Consider the following 15,717-nt stretch of genomic DNA (forward strand, 5'->3'; position numbering starts at 1 on the left):
GGAACGAACTGCCGTTGAACTTGAATTGTCCAATTTCTCACACCTATTGAGTTCGGATCGAGCCCAAAACTTGGGCAATATCATAATATGGTGGGAGGAGTCATTTGATGAATTTTGAGCGAAATCCAAACGCTAGAAGTATGGAATACACCAAACACTCCAATTAGGAACGAACTGCCGTTGAAATTGAATTGACCAATTTCTCACACCTATTGATTTGGGATCGAGCCCAAAACTTGGGCAACATCATAATATGGTGGGAGGAGTCATTTGGTTTGTTTTGAGTGACATCCAATCGCTATAAGTATGGAATACACCAACCACTCCAATTAGGAACGAACTGCCGTTGAACTTGAATTGTCCAATTTCTCACACCTATTGATTTCGGATCGAGCCCCAAACTTGGGCAACAACATCATATGGTGGGAGGAGTCATTTGGTGAGTTTTGAGTGAAATCCAATCGCTAGAAGTATGGAATACACCAACCACTCGAATTAGGAACGAACTGCCGTTGAACTTGAATTGTCCAATTTGGAACACCTATAGATTTCGGATCGAGCCCAAAACTTGGCCAACATCATAATATGGTGGGAGGATTCATTTGGTGAGTTTTGAGTGAAATCCAATCGCTGGACGTATGGAATACACCAACCACTCCAATTAGGAACGAACTGCCGTTGAACTTGAATTGTCCAATTTCCCGAACCTTTTGATTTCGGATCGAACCCCAAACTTGGGCAACATCATAATATGGTGGGAGGAGTCATTTGGTGAGTTTTGAGTGAAATCCAATTGCTAGAAGTATGGAATACACCAACCACTACAATTAGGAACGAACTGCCGTTGAACTTGAATTGTCCTATTTTGAACACCTATTGATTTCGGATCGAGCCCAAAACTTGGGCAACATCATAATATGGTGGGAGGAGTCATTTGGTGAGTTTTGAGTGAAATCCAATGGCTAGAAGTATGGAATACACTAACCACTCCAATTGGGAACGAACTGCCGTTGAACTTGAATTGTCCAATTTCTCGCACCTATTGATTTCGGATCGAGCCCAAAACTTGGGCAACATCATAATATGGTGGGAGGAGTCATTTCGTGAGTTTTGTGCGAAATCCAATCGCTAGAAGTATGGAATACACCAACCACTCCAATTAGGAACGAACTGCCGTTGAACTTGAATTGTCCAATTTCCCGCACCTATTGATTTCGGATCGAACCCCAAACTTGGGTAACATCATTATATGGTGGGGGGAGTCATTTGGTGATTTTCGAGTGAAATCCAATCGCTAAAAGTATGGAATACACCAACCACCACAATTAGGAACGAACTGCCGTTGAACTTGAATAGTCCAATTTCTCACACCTATTGAGTTCGGATCGAGCCCAAAACTTGGGCAATATCATAATATGGTGGGAGGAGTCATTTGACGAGTTTTGAGTGAAATCCAATCGCTAGAAGTATGGGATACACCAACCACTCCAATTAGGAACGAACTGCCGTTGAACTTCAATTGTCCAATTTGGAACACCTATTGATTTCGGACCGAACCCCAAACTTGTGCAACATCATAATACCGTGGGAGGACTCATTTGGTGAGTTTTGGGTGAAATCCAATCGCTAGAAGAATGGAATACACCAACCACTCCAATTAGGAACGAACTTCCGTTGAACTTCAATTGTCCAATTTGGAAAACCTATTAATTTCGGATCAAGCCCAAAACTTGGGCAACATCATAATATGGTGGGAGGAGTCATTTGGTTAGTTTTGAGTGAAATCCAATCGCTAGAAGTATGGAATACACCAACAACTCCAATTAGGAACGAAGTGCCGTTGAACTTGAATTGTCCAATTTCTCACACCTATTGATTTCGGATTGAGCCAAAAGTTTGGGCAACAACATAATATGGTGGGAGGATTCATTTTGGTGAGTTTTGAGTGAAATCCAATCGCTAGAAGTATGGGATACACCAACCACTCCAATTAGGAACGAACTGCCGTTGAACTTGAATTGTCCAATTTGGAACACCTATTGATTTCGGATCGAGCCCAAAACTTGGGCAACATCATAATATGGTGGGAGGAGTCATTTGGTGAGTTTTGAGTGAATTCCAATCGCTAGACGTATGGAATACACCAACCACTCCAATTAGGAACAAACTGCCGTTGAACTTGAATTGTCCAATTTCTCACACCTATTGATTTCGGATCGAGCCCAAAACTTGGGCAACATCATAATATGGTGGGAGGAGTCATTTGGTGAGTTTTGAGAGAAATCCAATCGCTAGACGTATGGAATACACCAACGACTCCAATTAGGAACGAACTGTCGTTGAAATTGAAATGACCAATTTCTCACACCTATTGATTTCGGATTGAGCCCAAAACATGGGCAACATCATAATATGGTGGGAGGAGTCATTTGGTGAGTTTTGAGTGAAATCCAATCGCTAGAAGTGTGGAATACACCAACCACTCCAGTTAGGAAATAACTGCCGTTGAACTTGAATTGTCCAATTTGGAACAACTATTGATTTCGGATCGAGCCCAAAACTTGGGCAACATCATAATATGGTGGGAGGAGTCATTTGGTGAGTTTTGAGTGAAATCCAATCGCTAGAAGTATGGAATACACCAACCACTCCAATTAGGAACGAACTGCCGTTGAACTTGAATTGTCCAATTTGGAACACCTATTGATTTCGGATCGAGCCCAAAACTTGGGCAACATCATAATATGGTGGGAGGAGTCGTTCGGTTAGTTTTGAGTGAAATCCAATCGCTAGAAGTATGGAATACACCGACCACTCCAATTACCAACGAACTGCCGTTGAACTTGAATTGTCCAATTTCTCACACCTATTGATTTCGGATCGAGCCCCAAACGTGGGCAACATCATAACATGGTGGGAGGAGTCATTTCGTGAGTTTTGAGTGAAATCCAATCGGTAGAAGTATGGAATACACCAACCACTCCAATTAGGAACGAACTGCCGTTGAACTTGAATTGTCCAATTTCTCACAACTATTGATTTCGGATCGAGCCCCAAACTTGGGCAACATCACAATATGGTGGGAGGAGTCGTTCGGTTAGTTTTGAGTGAAATCCAATCGCTAGAAGTGTGGAATACACCGACCACTCCAATTACTAACGAAATGCCGTTGAACTTGAATTGTCCAATTTCTCACACCTATTGATTTCGGATCGAGCCCCAAACTTGGGCAACATCATAATATGGTGGGAGGAGTCATTTCGTGAGTTTTGAGTGAAATCCAATCGCTAGAAGTATGGAATACACCAACCACTCAAATTAGGAACGAACTGCCGTTGAACTTGAATTGTCCAATTTCTCACACCTATTGATTTCGGATCGAGCCCAAAACTTGGGCAACAACATAATATGGTGGGAAGAGTCATTTGGTGAGTTTTGAGTGAAATCCAATCGGTAGAAGTATAGAATACACCAACCACTCCAATTACGAACGAACTACCGTTGAACTTGAATTGTCCAATTTGGAACACCTATTGGTTTCGGATCGAGCCTAAAACTTGGGCAACATCATAATATGGTTTGAGGAGTCATTTGGTGAGTTTCGAGTGAAATCCAATCGCTAGAAGTATGGAAGACACCAACCACTCCAATTAGGAACGATCGGCCGTTGAACTTGAATTGTCCAATTTGGAACATCTATAGATTTCGGATCGAGCCCAAAACTTGGGCAACATGATAATATGGTGGGAGGAGTCATTTGGTGAGTTTTGAGTGAATTCCAATCGCTAGACGTATGGAATACACCAACCACTCCAATTAGGAACGAACTGCCGTTGAACTTGAATTGTCCAATTTGGAACACCTATTGATTTCGGATCGAGCCCAAAACTTGGGCAACATCATAATATGGTGGGACGTGTCATTTGGTGAGTTTTGAGTGAAATCCAATCGCTAGACGTAGGGAATACACCAACCACTCCAATTAGGAACGAACTGTCGTTGAAATTGAATTGACCAATTTCTCACACCTATTGATTTCGGATTGAGCCCAAAACATGGGCAACATCAAAATATGGTGGGAGGAGTCATTTGGTGAGTTTTGAGTGAAATCCAATCGCTAGAAGTATGGAATACACCAACCACTCCAGTTAGGAAATAACTGCCGTTGAACTTGAATTGTCCAATTTGGAACACCTATTGATTTCGGATCGAGCCCAAAACTTGGGCAACATCATAATATGGTGGGAGGAGTCATTTGGTGAGTTTTGAGTGAAATCCAATCGCTAGAAGTATGGAATACACCAACCACTCCAATTAGGAACGAACTGCCGTTGAACTTGAATTGTCCAATTTGGAACACCTATTGATTTCGGATCGAGCCCAAAACTTGGGCAACATCATAATATGGTGGGAGGAGTCGTTCGGTTAGTTTTGAGTGAAATCCAATCGCTAGAAGTATGGAATACACCAACCACTCCAATTAGGAACGAACTGCCGTTGAACTTGAATTGTCCAATTTCTCACACCTACTGATTTCGGATCGAGCCCCAAACTTGGGCAACATCATAATATGGAGGGAGGAGTCGTTCGGTTAGTTTTGAGTGAAATCCAATCGCTAGAAGTATGGAATACACCGACCACTCCAATTCCTAACGAACTGCCGTTGAACTTGAATTGTCCAATTTCTCACACTTATTGATTTCGGATCGAGCCCCAAACTTGGGCAACATCATAATATGGTGGGAGGAGTCATTTCGTGAGTTTTGAGTGAAATCCAATCGCTAGAAGTATGGAATACACCAACCACTCAAATTAGGAACGAACTGCCGTTGAACTTGAATTGTCCAATTTGGAACATCTATAGATTTCGGATCGAGCCCAAAACTTGGGCAACATCATAATATGGTTTGAGGAGTCATTTGGTGAGTTTCGAGTGAAATCCAATCGCTAGATGTGTGGAAGACACCAACCACTCCAATTAGGAACGAATGGCCGTTGAACTTGAATTGTCCAATTTGGAACACCTATAGATTTCGGATCGAGCCCAAAACTTGGGCAACATCATAATATGGTGGGAGGAGTCATTTGGTGAGTTTTGAGTGAATTCCAATCGCTAGACGGATGGAATACACCAACCACTCCAATTAGGAACGAACTGCCGTTGAACTTGAATTGTCCAATTTGGAACACCTATTGATTTCGGATCGAGCCCAAAACTTGGGCAACATCATAATATGGTGGGAGGAGTCATTTGGTGAGTTTTGAGTGAATTCCAATCGCTAGACGGATGGAATACACCAACCACTCCAATTAGGAACGAACTGCCGTTGAACTTGAATTGTCCAATTTGGAACACCTATTGATTTCGGATCGAGCCCAAAACTTGGGCAACATCATAATATGGTGGGAGGAGTCATTTGGTGAGTTTTGAGTGAAATCCAATCGCTAGACGTATGGAATACACCAACCACTCCAATTAGGAACGAACTGTCGTTGAAATTGAATTGACCAATTTCTCACACCTATTGATTTCGGATTGAGCCCAAAACATGGGCAACATCATAATATGGTGGGAGGAGTCATTTGGTGAGTTTTGAGTGAAATCCAATCGCTAGAAGTATGGAATACACCAACCACTCCAGTTAGGAAATAACTGCCGTTGAACTTGAATTGTCCAATTTGGAAAACCTATTGATTTCGGATCGAACCCAAAACTTGGGCAACATCATAATATGGTGGGAGGAGTCATTTGGTGAGTTTTGAGTGAAATCCTATCGCTAGAAGTATACAATACACCAACCACTCCAATTAGTAACGAACTGCCGTTGAACTTGAATTGTCCAATTTGGAACACCTAATGATTTCGGATCGAGCCCAAAACTTGGGCAACATCGTAATATGGTGGGAGGAGTCGTTCGGTTAGTTTTGAGTGAAATCCAATCGCTAGAAGTATGGAATACACCCACCACTCCAATTACTAACGAACTGCCGTTGAACTTGAATTGTCCAATTTCGCACACCTATTGATTTCGGATCGAGCCCCAAACTTGGGCAACATCATAATATGGTGGGAGGAGTCATTTCGTGAGTTTTGAATGAAATCCAATCGCTAGAAGTATGGAATACACCAACCACTCCAATTAGGAACGAACTGCCGTTGAACTTGAATTGTCCAATTTCTCACACCTACTGATTTCGGATCGAGCCCCAAACTTGGGCAACATCATAATATGGTGGGAGGAGTCGTTCGGATAGTTTTGAGTGAAATCCAATCGCTAGAAGTATGGAATACACCGACCACTCCAATTACTAACGAACTGCCGTTGAACTTGAATTGTCCAATTTCTCACACCTATTGATTTCGGATCGAGCCCCAAACTTGGGCAACATCATAATATGGTGGGAGGAGTCATTTCGTGAGTTTTGAGTGAAATCCAATCGCTAGAAGTATGGAATACACCAACCACTCCAATTAGGAACGAACTGCCGTTGAACTTGAATTGTCCCATTTCTCACACCTATTGATTTCGGATCGAGCCCCAAACTTGGGCAACATCATAATATGGTGGGAAGAGTCATTTGGTGAGTTTTGAGTGAAATCCAATCGCTAGAAGTATGGAATACACCAACCACTCCAATTTGGAACGAACTGCTGTTGAACTTGAATTGTCCAATTTCTCACACCTATTGATTTCGGAACGAACTGCCGGTGAGTTTTTTATCTTTGTTTCTCTTTTGTTTTGCTCAAGGACTAGCAAAATCTAAGTTTGGGGGTGTGTTAAGCTCATAATTTCATACATATACATGCCCAAATTTACTTACTTCTTTTGCTTAGTTTCCTATAATTCTAAGTTATTTGCCTCTATTTGTGTGTTTTGTAGGCCAAAAGAGTAAGAGAGCATAATTCATGCAATTCAAGCATGTTAAGGCCTAATTTGGATGAAGGGAAGAAGAGCTTAAAGACATACTCATTTTTGCTACGTCGTCATTTGCTTAAGAGAAGCCCAAGTTGTAAGCCCTTGACGTTGCTGGTCATGCTGACATGAGGATGAGCTGGTTGGAAGCTTGGTCATGGTGAGCTAGGCATGAGCTATTGTAGCTGGTTGGAAGCTTGGTCATGGTGACATGAAGATGAGCTAGGGCTGCTGGTGGGATTTATTGGTGAAGTGCATCAACCAATTCAGATTTTATAATGCAAGTGTTGTATGCATTAGTGAAGTGCATCAACCAATTCATCTTTTATAATGCAAGTGTTGTATGCATTAGCCATATTGAATTCAGATTTATCACTCCCCACTCCCTATAAATACCACATCCATTCCACATTCAAGACACAACAAATCCTGGGATTCACAACCCCACAATTCACTCCAACCATCCTCAAACACTCTCACAATCCCAAATCACCTCCATATCCTTCATACATCTTTCTAGAAGTGGGGAAGCTCTTGGAGAAGCATTAGAAGTGGAGAAGCACTTGGAGAAGCCTTGGACACCACAAGAACTTCAGAAAAAGGGTTTTTCTACTCTTATTGCATTCATTATGTTTTCTCATTTCTGTTCAAGTCTCTTTTCCATTATGAGTAGCTAAATCCATAACTAGGGCTTCGATGTAACCTAACATGAATATTCTGGGTTTATAAGTTTGGAGTTTCAAGTTTGATTCATGATTCATGTTCTTATTCATTATGCTTATAAGTTAACATGCTTGTTTGAATGATTGATCACCATTAGAACTTGTTTGTTAACTATCTTGGTTTGAATTAAGAGTATACACCATGCTTTAATTCGAATTGAACTATGAATAGGAAGAGTATGTATGGACATTCGACAACAGGGATTAGATACATACTTGGTTGTTTAAAATGTTCTTCTATGCTTAATGGGTTCCTAATGCTTAATTTTAGGTTAGACAACAAATGATCAAATTAGGGAATTAGGAACACAAGGTTAGGACCAAACACCATGGCCTAATCATACTTTAGCTAGAATCAATCTTTGAATCTGAATTAGACTTGTTACTTGAATCTTTATAACCCAGAATTGAATTGTTATGGTGAATCGAATGCCCTAGTCTCCAAACCTGTGCTTTAACCTTCAAAACCACCCTTTGTTACTTTTGTTTACTTGCTTTCCGTTGCAATTTCAGTTTGTTCATTTCTTTCTATAATCACAAGCATTCTCACTTCAAAGTTCATTTTAATCTTGCTGCATTTGTTTTCAAACTCACTCTTGCTTTAAATTCTGTTTTAGATTTAACTTCCTAACTTCTTGAATTTGGTAATCTAAAGTACATAACTAATTTGAACTTCTCAGTCTTCGTGGGTACGACCTCGTACTTGTCTTGCTATACTACTAATTGCCCCGTACAATTGCGAGTTAACATATTATTAACAACAGTCGCCACACCCGTTTCCCAACCCCCTTAATTGCATTTTCACCTTTCACCACCTTCTAGTGAAAAAGTCGTCCCTCTTCACCCAAGAAGCCAATAATTCTGGCTTGGGGGATGTGACAGCTGCTTCTGCGCGCCGACATGTCCCTCACCCCTTTCACCCGTGACTTCCCAGGAACCAAGGCATCAGGGACCACACACTTTCTTTTCAGAAATCCCGCCTTCGCGCTCTCAATTCAAGTTTCATTTTATTTAAAAAAATAAAAAATAAAAATAAAAATAATAACAAACATGTGGGCTTCAGTTTTCATTGTGGGTTGGGTTTTCACCGTTGTTAGGTTTCAAGGTGGCTTAACTTTCTTTTGGGTTGGGCTTTCAATTGTTTGGATTTTGGTTTGCATAAGACTGTCTGTTTAGGGCTTACTGTTTTGTCTGTTTAGGGTTTTCTGTTTGATTGTTTGTTTGTTTGTTTGTTTGTTTTGTAATTTTTATTTTTGTAATTATTTTATTTTATTTGTGTTTTTTTTTTTTTTGTGGTTTATATTTACTTTAGTACCTTTCATTTCTTGTTATGACATTGCTTGTTCCTAATTTTTAAAAATTGAGGACAATGTTCATTTCTAGGTTTGGGGGTATTGGAGTTTAGCAAGTAAATTTGTTTTTTTTTCTTAAAAAAAAAATATTTTAAAATAAAATAAAATAAAATTTCTTGCTTGTTTTTTTCTTTTTTCTATATTTTGAGTCTTATTTTGTTTTGAGTCACTTTCCCAACACTTATGATGAGATTGTGATAAATGTTTGCATGACTTAAATAAAAATTGGATTTCATTTTATTATTAATTTTTTTTAATTAAAAAATTTAAAAAAAAAAAATTAATTGGCATCACAAGTTGAGGATGCAGCTGAATCCATTTTGGTGGAGCTAAATCTACGCAACATACACCAACCACTCCAATTAGGAACGAACTGCCGTTGAACTTGAATTGTCCAAATTGGAACACCTATTGATTTCGGATCGAACCCAAAACTTGGGCAACATCATAATATGGTGGGAGGAGTCATTTGGGGAATTTTGAGTGAAATCCAATCGCTGGACGTATGGAATACACCAACCACTCCAATTAGGAACGAACTGTCGTTGAAATTGAATTGACCAATTTCTCAGACCTAATGATTTCGGATCGAGCCCAAAACTTGGTGGGAGGAGTCATTTGGTGAGTTTTGAGTGAAATCCAATCGCTAGAAGTATGGAATACACCAACCGCTCCAATTAGGAACGAACTGCCGTTGAACTTGAATTGTCCAATTTGGAACACCTATAGATTTCGGATCGAGCCTAAAACTTGGCCAACATCATAATATGGTGGGAGGATTCATTTGGTGAGTTTTGAGTGAAATCCAATCGCTGGACGTATGGAATACACCAACCAGTCCAATTAGGAATGAACTGTCGTTGAAATTGAATTGACCAATTTCTCAGACCTATTGATTTCGGATCGAGCCCAAAACGTGGGCAACATCATAATATGGTGGGAGGAGTCATTTGGTGGGTTTTGAGTGAAATCCAATCGCGAGAAGTATGGAATACACCAACCACTCCAATTAGGAACGAACTGCCGTTGAACTTGAATTGTCCAATTGGGAACAACTATTGATTTCGGATCGAGCCCAAAACTTGGGCAACATCATAATATAGTGGGAGAAGTCGTTTGGTGAGTTTTGAGTGAAATCCAATCGCTAGACGTATGGAATCCACCAACCACTCCAATTAGGAACGAACTGTCGTTGAAATTGAATTGACCAATTTCTCACACCTATTGATTTGGGATCGAGCCCAAAACTTGGGCAACATCATAATATGGTGGGAGGAGTCATTTGGTTAGTTTTGAGTGACATCCAATCGCTATAAGTATGGAATACACCAACCACTCCAATTAGGAACGAACTGCCGTTGAACTTGAATTGTCCAATTTCTCACACCTATTGATTTCGGATCGAGCCCCAAACTTGGGCAACAACATCATATGGTGGGAGGAGTCATTTGGTGAGTTTTGAGTGAAATCCAATCGCTAGAAGTATGGAATACACCAACCACTCGAATTAGGAACGAACTGCCGTTGAACTTGAATTGTCCAATTTGGAACACCTATAGATTTCGGATCGAGCCCAAAACTTGGCCAACATCATAATATGGTGGGAGGATTCATTTGGTGAGTTTTGAGTGAAATCCAATCGCTGGACGTATGGAATACACCAACCACTCCAATTAGGAACGAACTGTCGTTGAAATTGAATTGACCAATTTCTCAGACCTATTGATTTCGGATCGAGCCCAAAACTTGGGCAACATCATAATATGGTGGGAGGAGTCATTTGGTGTGTTTTGAGTGAAATCCAATCGCGAGAAGTATGGAATACACCAAACCACTCCAATTAGGAACGAACTGTCGTTGAAATTGAATTGACCAATTTCTCACACCTACTGATTTCGGATCGAGCCAAAAACTTGGGCAACATCATAATATGGTGGGAGGAGTCATTTGGTTAGTTTTGAGTGAAATCCAATCCCTAGAAGTATGGAATACACCAACCATTCCAATTAGGAACGAACTGCCGTTGAACTTGAATTGTCCAATTTCTCACACCTCTTGATTTCGGATCGAGCCCCAAACTTGGGCAACATCATAATACGGTGGAAAGAGTCATTTGGTGAGTTTTGAGTGAAATCCAATCGCTAGAAGTATGGAATACACCAACCACTCCAATTAGGAACGAACTGCCGTTGAACTTGAATTGTCCAATTCGAAACACCTATTGATTTCAGATCGAGCCCAAAATTTGGGCAACAACAAAATATGGTGGGAGAAGTCATTTGGTGAGTTTTGAGTGAAATCCAATCGCTAGTAGTATGGAATACACCAACCACTCCAATTAGGAACGAACTGCCGTTGAACTTGAATTGTCCGATTTGGAACACCTATTGATTTCGGATCGAGCCCAAAACTTGGGCAACAACAAAATATGGTGGGAGGAGTCATTTGGTGAGTTTTCAGTGAAATCCAATCGCTAGAAGTATGGAATACACCAACCACTCCGATTAGGAACGAACTGCCGTTGAACTTGAATTGTCCAATTTGGAACTCCTATTGATTTCGGATCGAGCCCAAAACTTGGGCAACATCATAATATGGTGGGAGGAGTCATTTGGGGAGTTTTGAGTGAAATCCAATCGCTGGACGTATGGAATACACCAACCACTCCAATTAGGAACAAACTGTCGTTGAAATTGAATTGACCAATTTCTCATACCTATTGATTTCGGATCGAGCCCAAAACTTGGGCAAGACCATAATATGGCGGGAGGAGTCATTTGGTGAGTTTTGAGTGAAATCCAATCGCTAGAAGTATGGAATACACCAACCACTCCAATTAGGAACGAACTGCCGTTGAACTTGAATTGTCCAATTTGGAACACCTATTGATTTCGTATCTAGCCCAAAACTTGGGCAACATCATAATATGGTGGGAGGAGTCATTTGGTTAGTTTTGAGTGAAATCCAATCCCTAGAAGTATGGAATACACCAACCATTCCAATTAGGAACGAACTGCCGTTGAACTTGAATTGTCCAATTTCTCACACCTATTGATTTCGGATCGAGCCCAAAACTTGGGCAAGACCATAATATGGCGGGAGGAGTCATTTGGTGAGTTTTGAGTGAAATCCAATCGCTAGAAGTATGGAATACACCAACCACTCCAATTAGGAACGAACTGCCGTTGAACTTGAATTGTCCAATTTGGAACACCTATTGATTTCGCATCTAGCCCAAAACTTGGGCAACATCATAATATGGTGGGAGGAGTCATTTGGTTAGTTTTGAGTGAAATCCAATCGCTAGAACTATGGAATACACCAACCACTCCAATTAGGAACAAACTGCCGTTGAACTTGAATTGTCCAATTTTAAACACCTATTGATTTCGGATCGAACCCAAAACTTGGGCAACAACAAAATATGGTGGGAGGAGTCATTTGGGGAGTTTTGAGTGAAATCCAATCGCTAGAAGTATGGAATACACCAACCACTCCAATTAGGAACGAACTGCCGTTGAACTTGAATTGTCCAATTTGGAACACCTATTGATTTCGGATCGAGCCCAAAACTTGGGCAACATCTTAATATGGTGGGAGGAGTCATTTGGTTAGTTTTGAGTGAAATCCAATCGGTAGAAGTATGGAATACACCAACCACTCCAGTTAGGACCGAACTGCCGTTGAACTTGAATTGTCCAATTTGGAACACCTATTGATTTCGGATCGAGCCCAAAACTTGGGCAACAACAAAATATGGTGGGAGGAGTCATTTGGTGAGTTTTGAGTGAAATCCAATCGCTAGAAGTATGGAATACACCAACCACTGCAATTAGGAACGAACTGCCGTTGAACGTGAATTGTCCAATTTGGAACACCTATTAATTTCAGATCGAGCCCAAAACTTTGGCAACAATAAAACATGGTGGGAGGAGTCATTTGGTGAGTTTTGAGTGAAATCCAATCCCTAGAAGTATGGAATACACCAACCACTCCATTTAGGAACGAACTGCCGTTGAACTTGAATTGTCCAATTTGGAACACCTATAGATTTCGGATCGAGCCCAAAACTTGGCCAACATCATAATATGGTGGGAGGAGTCATTTGGTGAGTTTTGAGTGAAATCCAATCACTGGACGTCTGGAATACACCAACCACTCCAATTAGGAACGAACTATCGTTGAAATTGAATTGACCGATTTCTCAGACCTATTGATTTCGGATCGAGCCCAAAACTTGGGCAACATCATAATATGGTGGGAGGAGTCATTTGGTGAGTTTTGAGTGAAATCCAATCGCGAGAAGTATGGAATACACCAACCACTCCAATTAGGAACGAACTGCCGTTGAACTTGAATTGTCCAATTTGGAACGCCTATTGATTTCGGATCTAGCCCAAAACTTGGGCAACATCATAATATAGTGGGAGGAGTCTTTTGGTGAGTTTCGAGTAAAATCCAATCGCTAGACGTATGGAATACACCAACCTCTCCAATTAGGAACGAACTGTCGTGGAAATTGAATTGACCAATTTCTCACACCTATTGATTTGGGATCGAGCCCAAAACTTGGGCAACATCATAATATGGTGGGAGGAGTCATTTGGTTAGTTTTGAGTGAAATCCAATGGCTAGAAGTATGGAATACACCAACCACTCCAATTAGGAACGAACTGCCGTTGAACTTGAATTGTCCAATTTGGAACACCTATAGATTTCGTATCGAACCGAAAACTTGGGCAACATCATAATATGGTGGGAGGAGTCATTTGGTGAGTTTTGAATGAAATCCAGTCGCTGGACGTATGGACTACACCAACCACTCCAATTAGGAACGAACTGTCGTTGAAATTGAATTGACCAATTTCTCAGACCTATTGATTTCGGATCGACCCCAAAACTTGGGTAACATCATAATATGGTGGGAGGAGTCTTTTGGTGAGTTTTGAGTAAAATCCAATCGCTAGAAGTATGGAATACACCAACCACTCCAATTAGGAACGAACTGCCGTTGAACTTGAATTTTCCAATTTGGAACACCTATTGATTTCGGATCGAGCCCAAAACTTGGGAAACATCATAATATGGTGGGAGGAGTCATTTGGTGAGTTTTGAGTGAAATCCAATCGCTAGAAGTATGGAATACACCAACCACTCCAATTAGGAACGAACTGCCGTTGAACTTGAATTGTCCAATTTGGAACGCCTATTGATTTCGGATCTAGCCCAAAACTTGGGCAACATCATAATATAGTGGGAGGAGTCTTTTGGTGAGTTTCGAGTAAAATCCAATCGCTAGACGTGTGGAATACACCAACCTCTCCAATTAGGAACGAACTGTCGTTGAAATTTAATTGACCAATTTCTCACACCTATTGATTTGGGATCGAGCCCAAAACTTGGGCAACATCATAATATGGTGGGAGGAGTCATTTGGTTAGTTTTGAGTGAAATCCAATGGCTAGAAGTATGGAATACACCAACCACTCCAATTAGGAACGAACTGCCGTTGAACTTGAATTGTCCAATTTGGAACACCTATAGATTTCGTATCGAACCGAAAACTTGGGCAACATCATAATATGGTGGGAGGAGTCATTTGGTGAGTTTTGAATGAAATCCAGTCGCTGGAAGTATGGACTACACCAACCACTCCAATTAGGAACGAACTGTCGTTGAAATTGAATTGACCAATTTCTCAGACCTATTGATTTCGGATCGAGCCCAAAACTTGGGCAACATCATAATATGGTGGGAGGAGTCTTTTGGTGAGTTTTGAGTAAAATCCAATCGCTAGAAGTATGGAATACACCAACCACTCCAATTAGGAACGAACTGCCGTTGAACTTGAATTTTCCAATTTGGAACACCTATTGATTTCGGATCGAGCCCAAAACTTGGGAAACATCATAATATGGTGGGAGGAGTCTTTTGGTGAGTTTCGAGTAAAATCCAATCGCTAGACGTGTGGAATACACCAACCTCTCCAATTAGGAACGAACTGTCGTTGAAATTGAATTGACCAATTTCTCACACCTATTGATTTGGGATCGAGCCCAAAACTTGGGCAACATCATAATATGGTGGGAGGAGTCATTTGGTGAGTTTTGAGTGAAATCCAATCGCTAGAAGTATGGAATACACCAACCACTCCAATTAAGAACGAACTGCCGTTGAACTTGAATTGTCCAATTTGGAACGCCTATTGATTTCGGATCTAGCCCAAAACTTGGGCAACATCATAATATAGTGGGAGGAGTCATTTGGTGAGTTTTGAGTGAAATCCAATCGCTAGACGTATGGAATACACCAACCACTCCAATTAGGAACGAACTGTCGTTGAAATTGAATTGACCAATTTCTCCCACAAATTGATTTCGGATCGAGCCCAAAACTTGGGCAACAACATAGTATGGTGGGAGGAGTCATTTGGTGAGTTTTGAGTGAAATCCAATCGCTAGAAGTATGGAATACACCAACCACTCCAGTTAGGAACGAACTGCCAATGAACTTGAATTGTCCAATTTGGAACACCTATTGATTTCGGATCGAGCCCAAAACTTGGACAACAACATAATATGGTGGGAGGACTCATTTGGAGAGTTTTGAGTGAAATCCGATCGCTAGAAGTATGGAATACACCAACCACTCCAATTAGGAACGAACTGCCGTTGATCTTGAATTGTCCAATTTGGAACACCTATTGATTTCGGATCGAGCCCAAAACTT

Source organism: Prunus avium, chromosome 3 (genome assembly GCF_965620075.1).
Source record: "Prunus avium chromosome 3, drPruAviu1.hap1.1, whole genome shotgun sequence".
NCBI lineage: Eukaryota > Viridiplantae > Streptophyta > Magnoliopsida > Rosales > Rosaceae > Prunus > Prunus avium.